This window comes from Excalfactoria chinensis, chromosome 11 (genome assembly GCF_039878825.1).
Source record: "Excalfactoria chinensis isolate bCotChi1 chromosome 11, bCotChi1.hap2, whole genome shotgun sequence".
NCBI lineage: Eukaryota > Metazoa > Chordata > Aves > Galliformes > Phasianidae > Excalfactoria > Excalfactoria chinensis.
The window spans coordinates 13,001,655-13,024,049 of record NC_092835.1 but is presented as its reverse complement, the minus strand read 5'-3'; the positions used below and the strand labels follow the sequence as shown (position 1 = coordinate 13,024,049).

General features: G+C 41.0%; 1 long non-coding RNA gene across 1 annotated transcript; it reads right to left on the bottom strand.

Moving 5' to 3' along the window:
- Window positions 1–7,629: 7,629 nt before the first annotated feature.
- On the bottom strand, window positions 7,630–17,936 carry LOC140257501 (uncharacterized). Its single transcript, XR_011905033.1, has 3 exons — window positions 17,829–17,936; window positions 14,858–14,996; window positions 7,630–8,125 (listed from the first exon to the last, which is right to left on the bottom strand). It is a non-coding gene; the product is annotated as an uncharacterized lncRNA (long non-coding RNA).
- Between the last annotated feature and the right edge of the window lie 4,459 nt (window positions 17,937–22,395).

Sequence of the window (22,395 nt, the reverse complement as noted above, 5' to 3'; positions counted from 1 at the left end):
TTATCTGCAGAATGTAGTCCACTGAGTACCTCTAGGCCTGTACTCCAGGTACAAAAACCCAACTACATTGTCTGCAAATTAGAAATAACTGCATTAAACTGCCTCCCAGATGCACAAAAGAATCAGTTAATTGTAAATGCACTGAACCTGAAAAATACTGTTGTGCATTGTTACAAAAATAATGGCTTGGAAATAAACATAGAATAATAGAGGAGTCTAGAGAACAGAAAGTTTATATTTGAAGTAGTTTTTAACAGCTAGTAATTAAATTCAAAAAATGCATATTATTTATGTTACTTAACACATATTATTATGCTTTTCTAGTTGCCTCAAAAGTATTGAGAGTAATTAAGAGATTCAAAGGCTGATACTCCCAGAATATACCATTCCAAGACAGTTAAAATGGACCAAAGGTAACACCTTATTGAATCCTGTCTGAATCAGTGACAAAGCCATGACAAAAGCATCATGTCTGTGTCATGCTCAGGCAGCTTGGAGTTGAGGCAGGAAGGGAGCACAGCTGTGACTCTGCTGCACCTCCACAGCAGTTATGTGGTGAAAGGCCAAAACAACAGGAATAAGTTTCCTCACTTTTACTGTGCCCCCTTCCCCCCCCCCCCACACACACACACTGTTTGCAGCACTGCATGCTGTCTAGCTGGGGCAAGCACCAGGAAAGCAGCACATCAGAGAAACCTTGCTAGCCTTAACATGTGATAACACTGCAACTTTCCATCTCTGTAGGATTAACTGATCTATAGCTAACCAATTTTTGTTGGCATGGCAGTGAATAACAATATTGCTTTGCCTTCTTCTCTTAAGTTATGTTTTACTCATGTTTTATTCCAATATATCATTTTCCCCATTTTTCAGCCTGGGGAATTGTGGTACAAATAAGAGAAGCATTTTTCTCCAAGTCTTATTTAGTGGTCTGGAGACCACACTGCTTGTCTGGAAAAATGGCCAAGCATTGCAGAGCTATACAGCCTGTAAAACAGATCCGTGCCTCCATCACATGTTCTTAAGTCCAGCTTGGATGGTCAACAACAACACAGCTTTATCCATAAGACAATTGCACACAATGTCTGTGATAGAAATACTTGACTGATACATTCAAAAAAGTTACAGGTGAACAGTAAAAAAAAAAAATTATCTGCTGCTTTTTAAAAGTAGCAAAAGGAAAAACCTGATGTAAGGGGTTACAATAATGCTCACGTAGAATACAGAAAAATATCAATATAATTTTCCAGAGGAAGGAACAGAAAAAGATTCTCAAACACTATTTCCAGTTTTAAGCAATTCCTGAATCTCCAGTATTTCCTTTTCCTGCTCCTGCAATCTAAACCAGAAGAAAGAGACAAACAGTAGAGAGTACCATAGCTGTTGCAGCCCATGATGATCCGCTTTCCCTGCCACTCAGCTGAAGCAAACAGCACACAATGCACCAGAGCTTCCCAGTATGCTCTTACTCTCTCATTGTTACTGACACTTAGCTCTGAAGTACACAGAATCCAAGTATAAATTCACATTTCTGAAAGAAAAGGCCAAAAAAAGACAACGCTGCCCAACCAACATCTGCCCAGCATATTTAACAAACCACAGGCTGCATGCAAACAAGCCAGAATAAAATTTAAATAAAATCTGGGCAGATCATCTTCCAGAGTCCATGGAGAGTTGTACTACAATCCATTGAGCTTTGCCCCATTTCCATATCAATTATTATATCATTTGGGGCATTAAGTAGATAATGCTGTTTACACAACTTTCTAAAATAACTAAAGAAGCCCATGAGGATGCCTAGTTACTTATGAAACATATGCAGACAAGATGCTCTCTGTGCAATGCAGCATCTTGTTTACAGGGAATCCTGTGATCTTTATCACATACTTGTTATTAACTGCTGTTATCTGCTGCATCACTGGAGGATAATATTTGCTTTTCTGAATCTTAATAAGGCTAAATACATTTACTGAATTCAACAGCTACGTACAAGCAGTATGGGAGTCCAGCTCAGGACACAAGCTGGAATCTAGAAAGGTTTTGTGGCCCAGACAGCAGCTGAGCAAATCAAGGCTGTTTATTTTTTATTAGATTGGAGGCAAGAGCTAGGTGTGTTGAAAAACTAAACCTGGATGCAATGGTGTAAAATACTCAATGTCAGCTCCCATCTGGATGAGGTGAGAACCCCCAAAGAACCAGCCTGCTGTTTGCATTAAGATGACATTGCAACATATGTTCATCACACTTAGTGTGTTATTTGCTGTATCTACAGCTATGAAGACACTCATTTCATGTCAAAGTAGTGACAGTTGAGAGTGACTACACTGAAATAAATCATTATAACATAATTGAGAGCAGAATAAGCTGCACTGTCCATATGAAAACACACAATCTCTGTAGACTGTGGAAAGGCAGACAGACGTGAATTGATGAATGCACAGAGCAAACAGATTTGAATGCCTTGATGCTTAATAAACGTTTGCCAAATGTTTTAGGAAACTCAGATAAAAGCTACTTTTCAAAGGACCTCGTGGTTATAGATGCACACAGTTTAAAACACACAACCTTCTATCAGTAATTCACACCTGTATGTCTGTGGCTACTCAGGCAAGGAAAAATAAAGAGAAATAGATGGGCTTCTCTGATCAACTGATTTCTTCAAACGACTGTCATCTAAATGTTTTTCACTCCAAGCAGTGCTCGAGTAGCCTCAGATACCCCAAACGAAGTCCCAAATAGCTTTTCCCAAAACACAAGTTTCAATCCCGACGCCTTTCCTCGCTTTCTTAACTTCTCCCGTTTGCCTCCTCCCCGCATCGCCACAAGATGGAGCTGCAGCATTTGCAGGAGGCAGCGCCTCTGCGAGCGTGTGAATGGAAAATAAACTTCTTTAAAAAACAGAAAGGATCGAATTGCTTGAAATTAAATAGATACCTATGTACATACATACACCTCTCAAGCCTGACGTTTGCGTTTTAATACGATTAAACTAAATATATACGTGTATCAATTCCATTGTGAGCTCAGACTACAGCGCCTAGCTCTCTAGCTGTCCTTCAGGACAATTTAACAGAGCCCCTTATCAACCAGCAAGCTCTATGAGCTGGCTGGAAAGCTGAAAGGGAAAACGTTCTTGCAGGCTTTTAGACCTGGTGAGTTCAAAGCCAGAGTCACTGCAGCGCCTCAGTTCCTACAGTACCTCTTCCTTCTGATCAAAAGGAACTAAGTAAAACTCGCAACTCTTAAAAGAGCTATCAAATAATGGGGGGAGGGAAGTAAAAATAAATGAACCCATAATGCCTCCTGAACAGTGCTGGAAAAGCTTATTGACTCCATCTTAGGTAGCTGCACTCCCAGTGGGGAAAACGAGAGCCAAGCACATTTTGATTCTGACTACTGTACAATACTTTAAAGCACCAACAATTTATTCACATAAAGATGTAAATATATCCTAAACAGAATGCATATGTAGCAATCGGACAGATCAATACAACTAGAAAGGCATTACAACAGAGGAGTGATGACAGAAGGACCAGCACAATAGAAAGCTGCAATAAAAGAAGGGAAAAAGATTGCTCACCTCTATCAGAAGATTCCAGATTCACAAGGGAAAGCTTCTACAAGGAGAGATCTCCAACCAAAGACCCTTCCCCCATAGCAGTTAGTTTTTAAATGAGGTCTAAGAGAGGTGCAGCCAGGCTCCCCCCTTTTGCTCACACAGAAGAATTGCCTTCACCTGTGCTCCCAGGGCTGAGCAGGTCTGTACCACAGGTGCTCAATCAGTGCTTCAGGCCATGACCCAACAGTTACCATACAGCACAGAACCACAAAACCATTTGAGTTGGAAGGGACCCTTAAAGGCCACCTAGCCCAAGTCTCCTGCAATGCACAGGGACACCTACAGCTCCATCAGGTGCTCAGAGCCCTCTGCAGCCAGGGATGGGCAGGCACTGCTTCTCTGGGCAACCTGTTCCAGTGCCTCGCTATACATACCAATCTGTACAGTTGTAATTATACAAAGGTGAAGTAGATGGATAGGCATTAGTCATATATGAAAGACTCACCAATGTTGAGGTACATAGTCAAGATGCTCACCAACGTTGGGGCTCACTGTAGAAACTCCACACAGAAGTGATCTCTAGAAACAAATGCTGCCTTAGTGGTGGTCAGCCCCTAAATGGGATCTAGGAGATGTGGAGTCAAGCTCCGCCCTTCCAGGAGAACAGCTGAATTACCTTCACCTGTGCTCCTGCAGCTGACTCATCACTTGCCTCAGATGGTTAATCAGAGGTTCAGGCTGTGATTAACAGTTCCCCATACAACATCTTATTTCAAGCATTATCCCCTTCTTAATAACACGGAAGGTGAAGACACGCTGACTAACCTTGGGCTGTTACCATTCATCTTCCTACAGCTCCCTGTGTTGTGCTGCGATCTTTCAGGTTGCTGGTATCGCTGGGACCTGGAGGCTGCCTTTCCCCAACACAGGTGCCAGACCAGAGCTTGAAAGCAGCCCCCCATGCATCAAGATCTTATTTCCCCAGAAAGGTTTCTTCGAAGGCTACCGGCTTTCAAAAGTGCTTAGGAAACAGTGTGAGGGAGTTGGGCAGTATAGCAGCAGTGAAAGGCAGGAAGGCTATGCCAAAATCTGTGAAACAATGTCTCTCAAGAGCTAAGATCTTTGAAGGGGATCTCCCTCTCTTCTATTCAGCTTCTTCCAGAAACACCAGAAGGAAAAAAAAATAAAAAGACAAGACAGAAAGAGAGAAAAAAAGATGCAATCTGCAAAGATGAGATGTAGATTCGGCTGTTTCTGTCACTTCACCTTACCTCCAGGAACAGCAGCTTAATATGTGCTGAGTTAGCAGGGGGGATTTCCATGGACTTGGTAATAATATACAGTGCTTTTATAGTGCTTGCCATGTTCAGAACATTTTATATAAATACCAGGCCAGATTAATCCAGGCTTTAAATCTGCATAAACCTTGGCAGAGGGCTCTGGTGCCCATGAGATTACGAAGTCTGCCGTGAAACTAAATTGTGATGATCAAAAGAAGAGACTCAAAGAAGGCGCAGCCAGGAAGAGAAGTGTGTTACTTGGGAATGACGAAGAGAGAAATCTGGGAGGAAGGAAACAAATGGGTGGGCAAGGAGTGGAGCTCAGTCACATGAGAGATGGCCTCATTCTCAGAACTGATGCTGGCAAAGTTTGGTAAAGGAAGAACATAAGTTTATTTTTATTTACTCCTCTCTGGAGAACAAAGGGTCACGAGGATTTGAAAGGTAAGACATTAATTCAGAGAGAATGACAGGAAGAAGAAGCGGATTTGGTTTATGCACTTACATCTCTTTTTATCTTGAGGAGTTATCACAGAGGACACTTGTTTACCAGTAAACAAACAGTGGTATAAATTATGTAGTCTTCCCAAGCAGCAGTGAACCCTACTGACTTGTTCCTCAATTAATACGCTCCCTGTGCATCTGACTGGTCCACATAGCAACTGTAAGGAGTTTGATTTGCACTGTAACATTGGAATGCATTTTAAATGTTATATCATAAACCTATTTAGGATTACGATTTGACGTGCTGTGAGGTAACGTAATGATAGCTGACCTAATTTGTCAAATATATCTCTTGTATAGGAAAGTAATTCATGTCCAGATGCACTCAGCCTATCTGCTGCCACCACCCCAAACCTTTCAAATGCCTGTGCTATGAGGCAGATAAGGATCCTTTATCTGATCTCAGCTGTCTTCCTTATTGCTCCCACCCTGAAGCATGCCACTGACACTAACAACAGAGAACATGAGTGAGCAGCAAACACAGCAGAAAAAAAAACAACCAAAGGAAATGCTAAAACAAAGAACACCTAATCACAGTGAGAGGAAGCACATGGAAGACCTTGTCAGACTATTTCTGCATCAACCCAGAGGTCGTCTTTCTGCTGGATGTGTTTATAGCTGCCATTGGCATTCCTTTCACAATGTCACCATGCAGTTCAACTGCTCCACCAACAGAAATGTAACTCACCTTGCTGCAAAGGGTTGGCTGCACAGGCTCCAGTGATACCTTAATTCCCTAATTTGCCCATGTTTCCCCAAACTCAGATGGGATTTATCTAATGAATGCTGTGTAGCTTGAATGTACGCTCTCCCCATATTTTGTCTGTCTATTTTGGTAAAATTCTTAATTTCAAAAAAGCACAAAATCAGATCTCCTCAAGTAGGCTCAATGCACTGCCAGGCTCCACAGTTTTCTTCCAGAAAGGAGAAACAGTGGTGACCAAGCTGCTACCTTCAACTTTTTGTCTTACAAGTCTTAAAACAACAAGAAGTCTTACAACAGCGAGAAGGCTGATACGTCAGTCTGCTTTGCATTACAATCATAAGATGTGGGGAAGGATCTAACTCAGCCTTCCTCCTCAGCACATCACCTGTGTTAGGCTGTCCCTTCTAACAACTCTTAACTACTAGCAACTCTTTTTTCCTATTTTTTCTAAGTGCTGAAATACCACCCGTTTCTTGCTGTATTTCCAAACCCTCTGCTCTGGCAAAAACTAAACAAAACAGAACACCCACTATTTGGGTCTCTCAAAACTATTTCCCTATTCCTCCCACTGTCTCCCTAGCATACAACTGAGTCCAGGTAGCACAAGGAATTGTATGGCTTTTTTGTTTGCTTATCAGAAGCAGCAAGTGTTAGAACAGCACAGACACACACGCAGATCTGATAACCCAGCTATATGGTACCTCACCTGCCACCCCCAGGTCACTCACAGCAGTCACACAATTCATTCTGGCCAGTAGCATGAGAGCAGCACATGGCACTGCTCAGAGCATCATGTTCCAAGGCTGTTATGGAAGAAAATACTACATCAGTTTCTCCTCTGTTACTCCAATGTCTCTTTGCCCGCTTTAACATTGAACTGAATACATATACATTTCCACCTTCTATTTACCAATTTATCTTAAATGCATCTATTAGGAACGTGTATGTAGTTCAAAGCTAATTTTAGCTTGATCTGAAAGTGCTCTGGGGATGCTTGCATAAAAGGTGCTATAGAAATGTACCTCATTGCATCATATCAGAATCCAGTTTAGCATAGTGAAATATTAGCTGTGATAGTAAAGAACACTGCAGGGGCAGGGATAACACAGTGTCTATGCTGGAAGAAAAAGGCTAAATATTTGTGGTCCTTGTATTTTTACTGCTTAAGACGAGGGCATTCAAAAGCAATTCAGATGTGATGCTTTGAGATACAAGCTGCTCACGTGTAGAAGTCAGAAAGATATGCATAAGCAGTGGGTTGACTGAGCTCAAGCCATACAGAAAAGCACTGGTGGCTCTAGACTACAGAATGCTCAATAGCTGTGGGGAGGAATGCATTCTTTCTCATTTCTTGCTGCCCTGTTGCTAATAACGGAAGACACACAATGAGGGCAACGTGTTAGGTGAGGCAATACTCAGAAAAACCTGATTTTTCCATAGAATGAGGAAGGAATGGCAAACTGAGGTCAGAGTTAGGCAGTGAGGTACACGTGGATAATTGCAAGTACTGCCGCTCCTACGCAGCCTTCACAAACAGCACATTGATTCACCACAGAATGCCTCCAAAAGAAAGGGAATTCTTAAGGCTTTTCAGCATCCTCTCAGGATGGGTGTTTTTTCTTTCCGATCCATTGTGGCACCGTACAACCTTATTTTTATTTTCAACAATTTTCATTGAATCTCAGGGTTCCTTTCTGACATAGTTCACCCTTTAGAGATATTTTCCAATTGCTCTAACCCATCCATTCTACTTCAGAACTCCTTCGCCTCTACTTCAAACAAAAACAACAAAAACAAAAAAAACCCACCCTAGGATGCATGTAAAATGTAGCATCATTAACAATTCTTTAATATATACAAGCAAATCTGGCAACTCTAAATCATGTTACTTCTTTGAAACATGCCACAGACTGTCTTTTCCACTTTCTACTTAGTGAATCTTCATAGGGTTTTTAATACTCTTTCTACTTTTGCCATGATCAAAGGAATTGCTCTCCGTTTGCTTGTTCCTCTGATAAGTGATAAAAGATGTCAGTGAGACTAATGAGAACTGCCTCCAGCTTCCTTCATAAAGCCCTGTAGAAAAGAAATCACAATGCGTCGTCAAACCTGCTAGTCTTTTAGGAAATAAAGTGTGGAAAAATACCAGGCACAAAGACAACAGGGGGATGGGAGCGGGGGAGGAGGGGGAAAAAGCTTTTAGGAAAGAAACCAAACAGGATACTGATGAGTAAGTGAAAAAATTACTCCCAAGAATAACCTGTGTTGGGGTAAATCCTGCAACAACTGTGCCCTGAAGCTGCATATGTAAACGAGGAGCTTCAGCACTCTGTGCAATTCTATTTGCTCTGTCTGCCACCACCACATGTGCTGAAAAGGTAACCGGGTGCTAAAACCAGAAACCAAACCCAGATTAGGCCCTTCCCCTCCAGTGCTGAATAACAGTTGATATCACTGTCAGGATCTACCAGAACAAAACACTTTTCAGGCTGGCAGTGAATGGTGCTTGCCAGCACCAGACCCCTCCTTCCAGTGACTGCAGCCAGTTAGCCCCGAGCCCTCAGACCCCAAAAGCAGGGATGTGCTTCCATCTCCTCAGGCTGAAAGCAACTGGAATAAGCGTCTGGTATCAAATGAAGGCTGTGTGTGGAGACCAGTCCTAAAGCAGCAGCAGGACTTTAATTCATGCTCTGAAAAGCCATTGAACCTTCTGACCAAGTTTTCCTCCCAGCTACTTTTTCTAGCCTGCTTCTGTAGCTTCACTGACCAGTATTTCATCATCAGGGACTGCTTGCATACATTCCCTCTAACCCAGATAATGGTCAAATGCAAACAGATGGGTATCTTGCTGAGGTAGAAAAAGCAGTCTCAGTTCCTTGAACAGCAAAACCACAGCTGTGTGCAGATCAAGCAGCAGACTGCCTTCCCACACAGCCTCCTGCACACAAAGCACACTTGTGCCTTTGCCACCTCCTTGGCAGACCCTGGGGAACGTGCCCTTCTGCATCAAGGCAGATGCTGGCATTCCAAAAGGCAGAGGAACTGTAATTTTCCCTGTGACACCTGTGCTATCACATCTGGTTGACCACACATTAAATCCTGTTGAGCTAAACCAATGGGTTTCCCACCATGTTCTCCAAAGGCTCGGCGCAGAACTGGCTGAGAGTGAATTGCCACCCTTAAGTCAGCACACAGAAAACTTTGCTTCACTCTTGCTTTGTTTTGCATTAATATTGCTCAGTTATTTTTCTAAAGAGAAGCTGATTCTCTCAGGCTGATAGCTACCGATACCTGTTGATTTATGACCAAGTATAGCCATACTACGTCTGCATACATAGTTTTGTACTGTACATGTTTATCAAAGTAACCAAAGAAAGTGGAAAAAAAAATTATCTGCAAAAATAGGATCGATGTTTAGAATACACACAAATAATTGCAGGCACTTTGTCTTCTCAAACAGCCTATGCTTGACATTTAGAGCCAATTATTTCAATCAGTCAAATAAAGTGCGACTTCTAATAGTTCCTTCTATTATATCACTCAAGATTTCACAACTAATAGGTCTTATCTTACACCTCACTTCTAACCAGATGATAAAGAGGCACTTTGTTTTCTGTGGTTCAGATCAGAAGTGATTTGAGGCAAAATAAGTGAATTGTAGTCTGAGGAAGAAGTTCCATATTGCTGTACTTCAGGAAAATAAGTGTAGAGTACAGAGGAAAGACAACAACTCCACATTTTCTTTATGCTGTCTCTAGTCACCAAATGAAATCAAGCAAATTCAGCAGCCCAACGTGGAAACTCTGACAGCACACCCCATTTTTTGATTCTTTCTTTCAATGTTGAATGATTAAACACATCAGAATAAATTGGACTTAACGTGGGTTTAAAACTTAATTTTAAATGGTTTTACTCAAGAAAGATTTTTTTTTAAGCCTAAATTAAAAATCCAATTTATTTTTTTAAGTCATTGATTTTTATCCATCCCGCTGTTCCTCTTCATTAAGGGAAAGAATGACTCTGATGCCTCAACAGAAGAGAAAACTCTGATCTTTCTCCCGGGGCTCTATTTCCCCTTTCATACCAATATTAAATATGAAGGGTCTACAGAATCCTCAAGAAGAAGAAGAAAATGAGTTTCTAGGCTGGATAGGGGAGGGATTAAGCCAGGGAAGTAGCCCAGGGGAGAGGGAAGATGCAGGAACAGACAGACCCCCCAGGGCAGCTTCTGTCTCATTACACTGGGCTGAGCCAAATGAACAGCAGCCAACGCCAGCCCTGATTTTGGCCTCTACCTCCAAAGTCACAACCACACAAACTCCTAAGGTTACATTCCTTCCATTAAATAGCACAATTTGTAATAACACAAACATAATTACAAGTTTAACCACCAGAAAAAGAAAAATAAAAACAAAACAACAATAACAGAAGCTGGTTTTGGTTTTGATTTTGTCTGAATTATTGTTATCTTGTGAGAAAAAACAAACAAACAACAGTGTGCTAATTAGCATCACCATAAACCCATGTCTGAATTCAATTCACTTCATGAGCACGTTCGCTGGATGACTTATCAGCTGGGGAAGATGCATGGTTCTGTGCTCATTATCTCCTTCTCACAAATGCTACCCTTGCAGCTTTCCTTTGTGCAAAACACCTACAGAGAAACAGCAATCCTTATGTTCTAAACAAACCTTTTATGTTCTCACGTGCAAACTGTCCATTTCATGCATTTTACTAAAGAATCAGCATGGTCTCCAGAACAGCAGGACACATTTTGGGCCTATTTTTACAAATCTCAAAGCTAAGGATCAGTTTCACATCAACCTGCCAGAAGAGTCAGAGACTCACACCAGAGTTTCAGCAACACAAGCTGATCCAACCAGCTCCAGAGGAGAAGGATTTCTCAGGGATTCTAACGGTGACTGCTTGTAGAGGAGTTTGCAGTGACTTTGACATTTGTAGACTCCAAGGACTAAAACTGAAAACTTTAAACTGTTGAAATATATATATATATTTATATTTTAAAGAGGGCTTGTTGCCAAACTGGAAGGTGATGGAAGAAATACCGATTCCCTTTTATGGCCACCTCAGAAGACACAAGTTTTCACTCGGTACTTAGCTCTGCTTCATTTGTCAAAGCTTGCCAGGGCATATCAAGAGAGTCTTGACACTGTTTGATGAAAATGAAGGTCTGATTTTCACAGCTACACAGCAAAACTGACTGCCAGAGATGCACTGGGGAAGAAAGAGAATCTGCAAATTAAATAGGGGAGCAGCAATAAGAATAGTGCTGTACAGAGAACGAAGAGAAGAGGCTACTGAAATGCAGTGCTAACCATCATGCACTCAGACAGCCGAGCGCTTTCCGATGTGCAGCAGCTGACGGTGTGCTCATCCCCTGACTTACAGCCCTTCCACATTTTGTTAATACTCACAGCTACAGGCTACAAGATTCAGATATACACGGTCTTTAAAAGCTTCATTTCTGCAAAAAGAAAGGATGAAACCTTCAATATCTGCAAGCCAAGATCACTTCTGTGCTGTGTGCAGGCTAACCTGCAGCCAGCCCTTTGCTGGTCCTGTTCCTATCTATCAGTGCTCTGTCCCAAGTGAGTGTTTTCCCTGGGAAACTGGCACAAAAGCAGCGGTCTCCTGGTTACGTTGACTATCTGCCTTCCACTGGGAAAGAAAAGCACACGAGGAACTGCAACAGAATTCTTCAAAAGGGAGATTATGCAAAAAAAAAAAAAAAAGAGATGAAAGAAGAAATGAAAGAAAGGGAGGATAAAGAGAAGAGGGAAGGAAAGGAGTCAAATCTAGAGGGGTTTAAAATGATGAGGGAAGCGGGGAGGAAGTCTGAAGAATTAAAAAAGTACTGACACAGAATTGAAATATATCAAACAAAGTGCAAATGAGAAAAAGAAACAAACAACAGCCCAGACAAATCTGAGGGCAGCCATAGGGAAACCCAGAGTAAACAAAAGGTAAAAATCCGAAAATAAAGGAGAAGAACGTACGATGCACACATCTCAGATATGGTAGAATGCTGGAGGGAAATCTGGAATGGCTTTCTCAAACTGCAGTGTGAATCAAAAAGGTTATGTTCATCTTTGCTTGCATCCAGCGAGAAAATCATTACTTGTTTCTTCAAAAATATGAGCAGAAACTTCCAACTTCCTCTCAAACTGCAGGGATTTTCAATTGAAAATGAAATTTTAAAGATAAAAGTGTCCTGCAGCTCCATGTCAAAAGATGTGAGACAGCTCTAAGAACAACACTGACTTTTCTTTGTCAAAAGAAAACAAAAAAATTTCACAGGTTTGCTCAGAAATTGTTCACAGTTTACAGGGAGAGCTGGGAACTTTCCAGAGCTGTTTCCATTCTCCTCACACAGGCAGTCTGAAGGTGGCTGAATGGCCACATTTGACGTCTGGCAGAAATTGGATCCTATATCACCGTACCATCTGCCTAGCACATCTTTCTTAGCTTTTTTATTCAGCTAACAGCTCCTTCCTTCATTAATTTTTGTAAAAAACCATCCTAAAATGCTATTTCAGAAACCATATTAAAGAGAATTACTATTACTATATAACAGAAACAGAGAGGAATTGCTGCAGTGACATCTATCAGTGTTTTTCCAATGGAATCAACTGACTTTAATTTTGTTGTATTCCGTATGGAAAACACCAAAGCGCCTCTTTGTACTTGGACATCTATTGTGGGACTTCTTTCTCTCAGTAGACTTTTCAGTATGTATAAAAGACTAAGGATTTACCTGTGTTATTTTCAGGATATAGAGTTCAAGGAAAAATGTAACCAGTGAGGGCTAGTAGCAGGAATGCCATAGAAATGCTTATTCTTGTAATCAGTTAGATATGGGGCTGATAGCCAGACCTCTTGTTTTACATTTAGACTTTCATAAACAGGAAACCTCCAGAGAAATTCATTTGAATGAAGTTGTGAGTTAATGTTCCCAAGTGCCTTCACACAGACCTGCACTCGGGGTTCAACATGTCGCAGCACACTGAGGGGGACGTTCTGGGTACAGCTGTAAGATACCACAACTTCTGAAGTTCCCTTTAGCAACATAATTCAAATTCAAAGGCTCACACTGCTTTCACTATCTTCCACACTCTAGTTCTACTTAAGTTTTACTCACTTTTAAGTATTTCTATGAAGACTTGTCCTCAAAAGACCCAAAGTAACAAAGTGATAGTTTTGCATAGTACTGCATGGGATCAAGGAGCAACACTCAAGTTATTGTTACAAACAAAAATCAAGAATGCAAATCTGAGAGGTAGAACCCTTGTCCTCTCTCTCCCTAAAATGAGAAGGTATCTGACTTACAGCTGCACCGACACATGCATGGACACACCTATTACAGTGGATGCAGGATATATGAGCACAGTATCAGTTATATCTGGTTGTGAATCCAATGAAGGTATGTATGCATGGTTTTCTTTCCACTCAGTCCCTACAACTTGCCTATCTGCAAAACTGAGGAAACTGTGATTTTTGGGTACATGGACACGTAGGTTCGGTATGTTTTTGCCTACTCTAATCTCACGCATAAAAAAAATCCTCCCCTAAAGCCTTTAGCAAGCCTTTCTTAACTGAAATGCCATTTAGCTGTGCTTAACATTGGTCAACTCAACATAAAATTAATACTGATTCCAGCACGGCAACGACAATTCTCGGCCAGCTTTTCATAGGGAAGATTCTTTCACAGTTAGCAGAACATCAGTGTCAGCTGTGAGGTTTACTTCTTACTCTCCATCATCCATACAGCTAGGTAAAATAACTGACGCCTTCTGAAAACAAACTTACTGTACAGAAGCTGTAAAAAGAGACACTCAGAACAGCAAGGCAATAGCGAGGTGTGCTAAGAAGTGCTGCTTGTCCATCTACACCTTAAACACCAATTCCTCCTGAAGAATTAATACCCTGCACATGTGGCAAAGTAGGGTGCTCTGAGCAATTCAGAGCAAAAAGGCCATTATAGCTTTAAGCTCATTACATAAAATAGAACATATTTTTTAAATTTATAAATAATATGCTCAGAGAAGAGAGCAAATTATTAAATATTGGGAACAGATGGGGAAATGTCAGACCATGGCTACTTGTATTTCCCACATTTTACAGATGGTTTGCAAGTATGAGGCATGCAAAGCTTTAAGCCACTGAGATCAAATGATCACAGAGCACCAAATTCTGTACCCTTTATTCATGCTCTTTATTCTGCATTTAATTCAAGTGGTGTTCTACCTGAAAGCTATACCTTCTTGTGCAAAGTGTTTTCACTTAGGACTGACTTCTTCACTTAGCACCTCCTTCAGAACCTTTTCCTTCTCCTGTACATCAAGGAGAGAAGGACTGTCTGCAGCATTCCTGGCCCACAAAAACTCTCCATCTTCCCCTAGAGAAACAAGCACTTACAGCACGTCCATCCCTATTTCCCTTCAGACTTTGATGTACCTTAGTCTCTTCAACACTTTAAGCCTTAGAAAATAATGTTATGTATCTTTACTTCTTTGGAGAAGAAAAGCAGGATCTGTGCAATAAATACAAGGAGCATTTTCTCCTTGTTTAGTCTGTTGTAAACAGTCCCTGTTTAACCCCCCGCCCCCAACAGCAAACAGCTGGTGTCATTATATTTAAAACAAAAAAAATGAGTAGATCGATGCAGCCAAACACTGTGAGTGTTCCTTTTAACCTGAAACTCTGCCTGTGGGCCATATCATCCTAAAAACCCTTTGATACAAGATAGGAACTAATGCTAGGGGCGGATCCAGAACTGCACACGGGTACCTGCTGATTTGCCAAGTCGTGGGTTTTAAAAGTCTCCTAGCCTGCTCCTGGCACCTCTCCTCAGTCACTGACAGGAAGATCTTCCTCTGTGAAGGGCGATTTGCACAGCAGGGGACCTGCAGAGCAGCTGCCGCAGGTACTGCAAAGAAAATAGAAGAAGCAAATTATACAAAAATGAAATGGAAAAAGGAACCAGAGAGGGAGGGGAGGGTTTGCTCTTATGAAAAGCGGGGCATGGAGCAAAGGGGGCAGAAGAAAAGGAAGTCACAGAAATGTCGTGATATCAGAGCACAATGGATATAAGTGGCAAGAGATATTAAACGCTACGCAGTGAAGGAAGGTACAGTTGCATACAGAAAACTCTGGTGTGCCATGCTATCAGAGCTATGCATGAACCAGCTGCATGGACATCCTACCTCGTGGCCAGGCCAAGAACAGCCTGTGCTTTTAGTACAGGAGCAGAGCTCAAGACACAGCAAATACTGCTTTAAATTCTCATGGAGCACAGCTTAACACATTCTGGCTCAATGGCAGCACCCTATACACTGCTTGTCTTGTCATCTCAAGGTGCTCTGGAGGACATTTCTGCTGTAAGCAGAGGAGCAGTTTGCACATCTGCTCTACTCCCCTCAGAGGCAGGGCTGAACTTTTCAAAGGTGCAGGAGAGCTTATTTAAGCTTCAGCTTGTAGCATATGGGAAGGAGAAAACAAAACAGTACATTTAGTCTTTAAAAGCCATGTATATAATATCAAAGATAGGATTAGCTTAGGTGTTGTGCTTTAAGGAGTGATGTTTGCTTGGCCCTGCTAGTTGGGATGCTCACAGCTATGAGCTGTAAGGTGCCTGGAAGTGCAACCAAAGTATGTTTTCAGGAGGTGAAGCAGTCTTTCACCAGCTCCTGGAAAGACAAGAACTAGTGTGTCATCTGTGGCTGCAGCACACAGGTGCTTTTAGACAGCACAAATATAACATTTTGTTTGAGATAACCTTATTCCATAAAATGATGGAAGAACTGAGTGAAAAGACCTCCTTGGTTTATGCCTATGGAGAGGAGGAGGCAACCAAAAGGCAGGACAGTCTGGTACAAGGAAGGCAGTCAAGAAGCACAATGAAATAGCTCGTTCTTGTCTTGGTCACAGGTTCCTCCTTCTAACTGAAAAAGCAATAAATACTGGTTTCACTTCAACCATGCCGCCCCCCTGAAAGTAACTCAAAAATATAATCCATACACAGGACAATTTATATCTAAAAGCACAACTCCAGCAAGAAGCTGAAGGTAAATCAGGCCTTCAAATCCAACCGGGCATACGTAGGTTTTGATACAATTAAGACCAAGATCCAGCCTTAGCAATTACAGCTTTAAAACCTGGCTCAAATCAAAGTTCCAGCTTCAGGCACACCAGACTGCAAGCAGATTAAATAGAATATTTTTCAGTTTTAGCTACAAATTTCAGTAAAGAACAGAGCACGATGAACTTGAGAAATCAGTCCATACAAACCTGGTATTTTAAACATAGAGACCACTCACTTTTTTTAACCAATTCCAAGCTGTCTCCAGCAACGTGCACTAACATTTTAAACTGGAGAACATGTCATTTCACACAGCTGCAGCTGCGTTTTAGCTCTTTGAACAATTCACTTAAACTGTAGAGCTCTGATCTTCCAAATCAGCTGGGAAAGAAATTTCATAGCAATATAGTCCAACTTGTTAAAATTAGTCATGACTAAAATTAAGAGCATACACAGGAGCAACCATGGGAAAAACAGACCTTTGAAAAGTATTTTTGGGGGTAAAATTGCATATTAATCCCTGGAGATAATGAAGTAATGCTTCAGATTTGCAGGCAGTACTACAGACCTTCCAGACCATGGAAATGAACACGCCTGAAGGGTGGTGGAAGGAAATATTCACTAACGCAGAGTTGAGTAACTATCTACATATATACAATGTATTTTCTTTTAATCAAACTCTGTGTAGAACAGCGTCTGAGAGCCTGATGCCCCAGTAACATTTTGTCTTCAAGTTCAGGACTGTAACTCTTACCACCCAAGTATTTTCTTTTAGTACAGGAACTAAAACTAATAGGACTGACAGCTTTGAGCTCCAGCGCGGTGACAAGGCATGCACTTAAGCTTTGCAAGAAGCAATCAAAGGTACAGTATTCACCTGTTTGAATATACTTTGTAGTAACTGACCACAGAACATACAAGAAATATGACAGACACAATGTTGAGTGACTGTATTCTCTGTTAGTAAGGGAAAGGGTGCTGGAGCTAAATTGATTCATTAAGATGAATCAATTGATTGCTGAGCTCTATGCAATGCCTTAAACAGAAGCAGTCAAAGCGGACTAAAGAGGAAGCAAAAAATAGAATGCAGACAAAATACAAAAAAAAAAATAAAAAAATAGGAAAAAAACAAAAGCAGACACTAAGAGAGAGAAAAAAAAGGTCCATAATAGCATGAAGTTCTGCATGGTTCCATCCCCCACCAAAGCTAAAGGAGGAATTTCAGTCCTGCCAGATGCATGTTTTCTTTAGGACCAAGAGTGCTTGGCTGCACGCATTTCAAACCCACTCAGACTTGTGGGTTTAAAAATGTGCTCTTGTAAGCAAGCCTTCTGCATTCCACAGAGAAGCAGGACTCTCACGTTTCCTGCGCCACTGAAGGTAAATCTATTCACTGCCATAGCTATGTACCAGAAGGCACACATGGCAACTGAGCCCACACCTCACAGAAGGCACCAAATATGCTAAGTTATCAAGGAGAGAAGGAAGAGTCTGATACTGAAAGCTTCCCCAAGAAAAACCTTATCTGTGAAAAATAGAGTGAGAGAATATCTGGCACGCACTTGTATTTTTTCACTGACTTATTCTTCAGCCAAATGAATACATACGTAGGTGGTACATCAAAGTCAGTTGTTCTGCGCCATAAAACCAAAGTTATCTTTGCTTTAAAACAGCACTCACAGATTTCCTTTGCTGACAAAGTCACTTCCAGCAGAAACAGACCTTTGCAAGACAGCAACAAGGAGAAAGATGTTGACTGCTTTTCAGACCAGATCCTCAGCTGCTGCAGGTTGACACAGAGCCACCAATTACGCTGCTTGCAGCTCTTACTTTCATTGAGTAAAAACATCTGATTCAGGTGAGCTATCAGACAAGCAGGTGAGCTACCACAAAAAAAAGCAGGTGTTTGTGGTTATTTTGTTTGCTCTGAGTTTTTTGTTCTTAACTGAGAGGAGGAAAGGTCAGTCCGGGCCTGTTAAATTGAGAGTGTTAAATAACAGAGTTTTTAATTAATTAATCTTTTAGGATATGATACTCGCTTTCATCAGTATTGTTACTCCTCCAGTTCTTAATGATTATGAGATATTAGAAAGCAGCTGCAAAATTATAGAAACTTATGTATGATCCTTGAGCAGAAGCTTCTGAGCTCCAGGAAAGCTGCCTTAAGAGACAACAATTTTCACCCAAGTGTCTGTATGATTTGGAGAAGATAATATGAAGCCATTTTTCATCCATTTTGCTAATTGCGTTTATTCCTTGTCCTTCATCTAATTTAGAAAAGCAGAAGTAACCAATCATAGTTTACTGTTTCACTATGGATCATGATTTAGGCCAAAAGTCTTTTTCCACAGTTTGTTAGCTCAGATTATGAAATGCCCAACCCTGCAGAGCCCCACATTCTCCAGCTAATGCCACATATTCCAGTTTAATACTCTACCACATTGTCATTAATTAGCAGTACTGCAGTAGCAAGACCAAGACACGTTCCTACAACCTTCTTGTTTTCATCAGCATATGAAGGCACTGGCACAGAAAAAAAAAAGCATTGCAGAAAACAACATTTTTAAAAGCTGTTTTGCATTAAGGTTTTCAATACAGTAGGTATCTTACTGGATGGCCATGTTATGGAAATCATTGTGTCTGGCCCCAGTGCCACCACTAAATTGATGTCTGCTCTTCCCATCTTCTTGCATGCACTTGTATTTAGATAACGTGTGAAATCCTGACCATCTAAATTAAGACAAAATTCCCACGAACTTCAACAGGGTCTGGATTTCTCTGTATGAATGCCTGAATTGAGTCTCCTGATTTCATTCCACACTACAAAGTGTCTGAAACACAGTAGTTGTCTGCTAACTAACAAATAGATCCCTGACAATGGTGAACTACTCTGGAACAAAGCACCCATAGCCTGCCAACCTTAATGCCATCTTTAATAGCTAGCTGAACAGTATGTTGTTTTAACCTCTATTACTTCCTGTGGATAGTCTATGAGACTACTCATTCTCTCAAGTTAAAAGTAAGCTTACAAGATGAAATGCCAGAGTCACATTTTTATATAGCTTTTGCATTAGAGGCTGTTTGATAGCTTTCTGTTGAATCAATCTAGAATGCTGTTGCCACTAATAACTCCTACTATAAATTAATAGAAATCAGTAGAATAATGAGAAGCAAACTTTGTGTGATAATTCATCATTCGACCGCTACAAGAAGAAAAAGAGTTGAATAGGCCTGAACAGGCACATGAAAAATAGATCAGCATGAAGGCAGACACAAGGGATGGGGAAACAGAATAAACACAAGAAAATACTTGGAGAGGGACCGTATCGGAAGACCCCCCACCAGGTTTCAATAGTCGCACACAGGTCCAACTCAAGATTACAAATGTTGTCACAGGCTGTGAAGGGCCCAAACCCTTTGTGTACAAAAATCCATGGCCACGGAGCTCCACATTTCTTTCATAGGCCTTTTGAGAACTGTGGCTGAGGCGTCTCATTTGAACCACCCAGCCAGGAAGCATTAGTTCTCCCTGCTGCCATGCTGCAAGGAGTGAGATATCACCATTTATGACTTCTCCTCTCACCTTTCTGTAGATAGCATAAAGCTCACATATAAAATCACAAAGTAAAAGTTACAACAGGCATTTACAAGATATTTTCCCTTTGCTCTGTCTTAGTCTATATAGATTAAAAGGGGATACTATTTGTTTTTAATGGTCTGTCCAAAGCCCACAGTGTCAACACTTGAAGAACTTCAAGGCTTCTGCTCCTCCTGAGCAGACAGATGAATGTTGCAAGTGTGATTTTAGCCAAAAATACGAAAATGCCTGCTAAAAAAAAAAAGTAGTAACGTAGTTTATTTTGCCTTTTCTTTTTGCCAGGTCAAAATGTGAGGACATACACTAAAAAGAGAATGCTGTTTGAAGAATGCTCTTGAGCACAGCTGGATTGTCCAGAGCAGAAGTAACACTGATGCAATGACACTTCCTAATTCAATGCTGTAGAAATGGGAAATCCCTGCCCCTGAAAATGTGACCAAGCAGGGCTCTCCCAGGTACTTTCATGACTCTTCCTGCCTCCCCAGGCTCACATTCACTGGGGCACAGGCTGCACTGAGCACCCTGCAGTCTGAGCTAGATGCATGTCGGTCTGCACACCCAAAATATCCCGTCTGCTGTGAGGCTTTTAAATTCTTCTCTTTTTGAAAGAAAAATGTGCTCTGAAAGCAGGGAAAGAGACTAAACACAACAGGTTCCCTCAGGGCTTCACTGTGCCACTATTCAACAGTGGAATGTCCATCACCACAGCAGTGCAGAGCAAGTGAGAACTTCTCGCTCCTAGAGTATGATTTGGTCTCCCTTTGTATCACTGACCGCAGAAAAGAATGGAAAGTATTTGATGGCTCCTTCTGCACTATTCAATACTGGTTTGGATGTGAAAAGCACAGTCTGGCCATTTTTTAAAGAAATACCAAAACATTGAGAGATGCCTGTATAAAACAATAGCAAATTTCTTTGACTCAGGGTTGCCATATCCAGATAGTTCATCACTAGTCATACAACATTTTATTTATTTAAAGCTTCCATTCCTTGCTTATAGATCTCAGCTTTCAATGAAACAACCTAGTTTATTTATATGCCTCCTGCTTGCAAGGCAGAACAGAAACCTTAGAAGAAAGCAATGGGTAATTCAATATGATCTTTCTAGTTATCCTGATTTTAAGCCTTGTGATTTCTGTTTTTTATGTTTTTTCTGTTTTTTAATGATCAGGCTCATTGACTCTTGAAATTCACTCAGAGACTTTTAGTATCGCATACAATATGTAAATACATGCTATGACTTACCAGTGACTATACAACACATGGGTGGTATAATAATCATGATGCAAAAAAAGCTCTATTTGTGTGCTTCATAGAATGGTTTGTGTTGGAAAAGACCTTTAAGATCACCTAGTTTCAACCCCTGCTATAGGCAGGGACACCTCCCACTGGACCAGGTTGCTCAAAGTCCCATCCTTTCCATGCATTAAGTCTCTGTTTCTGCATGGGACAAGATATATCAAGTTAAACCACTAAGGAGTTAAAATGTTTGTGGGTGTTTTGCATGGCAGAATAAGGAGATGTTTATTTAGTAAATTCTGAAATGTTTCAAGACTGTCTCAAACTCTACCCTCGGGATGGGAAAAAAAGAAGTTATTTTGAGTTAGAAAAACAGAACAGATATGTCTTCATTGCTCCCTCTTTACTGGTAGGCTTGGAGAGATGATGAGGCAATAAATTCAGCATTAACCTCAGCTGCATCAGTCTCTTCCAACACACTTTGTCTGCATTAGTCCACAGAAGACATAGGGTCAGGTTATGACATCCTTGTGAACAGTACCACTGAAATAACAGGATATTACGTGGAGCATGGACTAAGACATTGTGTAAGAGAAAACGTACCTCACTTCTTTAAAGAATGGGCAATGAAGTGTTTGAAGAAAATAGTCCTTTAACAGGACTGAGAAGTGTGCTGATACAAGAACAGGAAACATGAACAGAACTTGTGGACTCTGGGAGCCCTGCAGCTAACACTGAAACACCATACACACTTTGTGGAATAGCTCCCAAGAATCAAGCATTCATGCAAGTGCAGTCAGTGTCATTTTTTTCTGCCTTGCTTTAAGAGTCCACAGAATGTATTCAATAATATGAACCAAGTTAAGGCAGGAATTTTTGGAGGATTACTTAATTTCTGTGACCGCTGAGGACCTCAGAGAGCAGGCACAAGTTGAGCCCAAAGCATTTGCAGAAATCTCAGTCGATTCCATTACTAGTAAAACCTCAGACCAGACAGAGATAATCTTACTTGGCTTTCAGCATCCAGCCATTAGAAGTAAGTGGTGATAACGCTGTTCTGACTGAGCTTTTGTCTCATAGAAAGTGTACTTAACAGCACACGGTGTATCAGACCTCATGCAAATAAATGGTGCAATTCATTTCAATCAGAATTACTGCCACAACCACCATGCTGTGTAATTAATATCTTCTGTGTAATTAATATCTTCTGGTATCTATCTCATAATAGATTGTATTCAACACTGAGGATCATTAGGAGTTGTATCATTCCAAAGAGAACACCGCGTCACAGATTCCTTGTGTGAAGCTCTACTTTTTGTACCATAAGAAAATTGGGTATAAGATACTCATTATAATGCTTCAAAATATGTTAATGAATGGTGATACTTATCTCAGTATGGCAAATACATT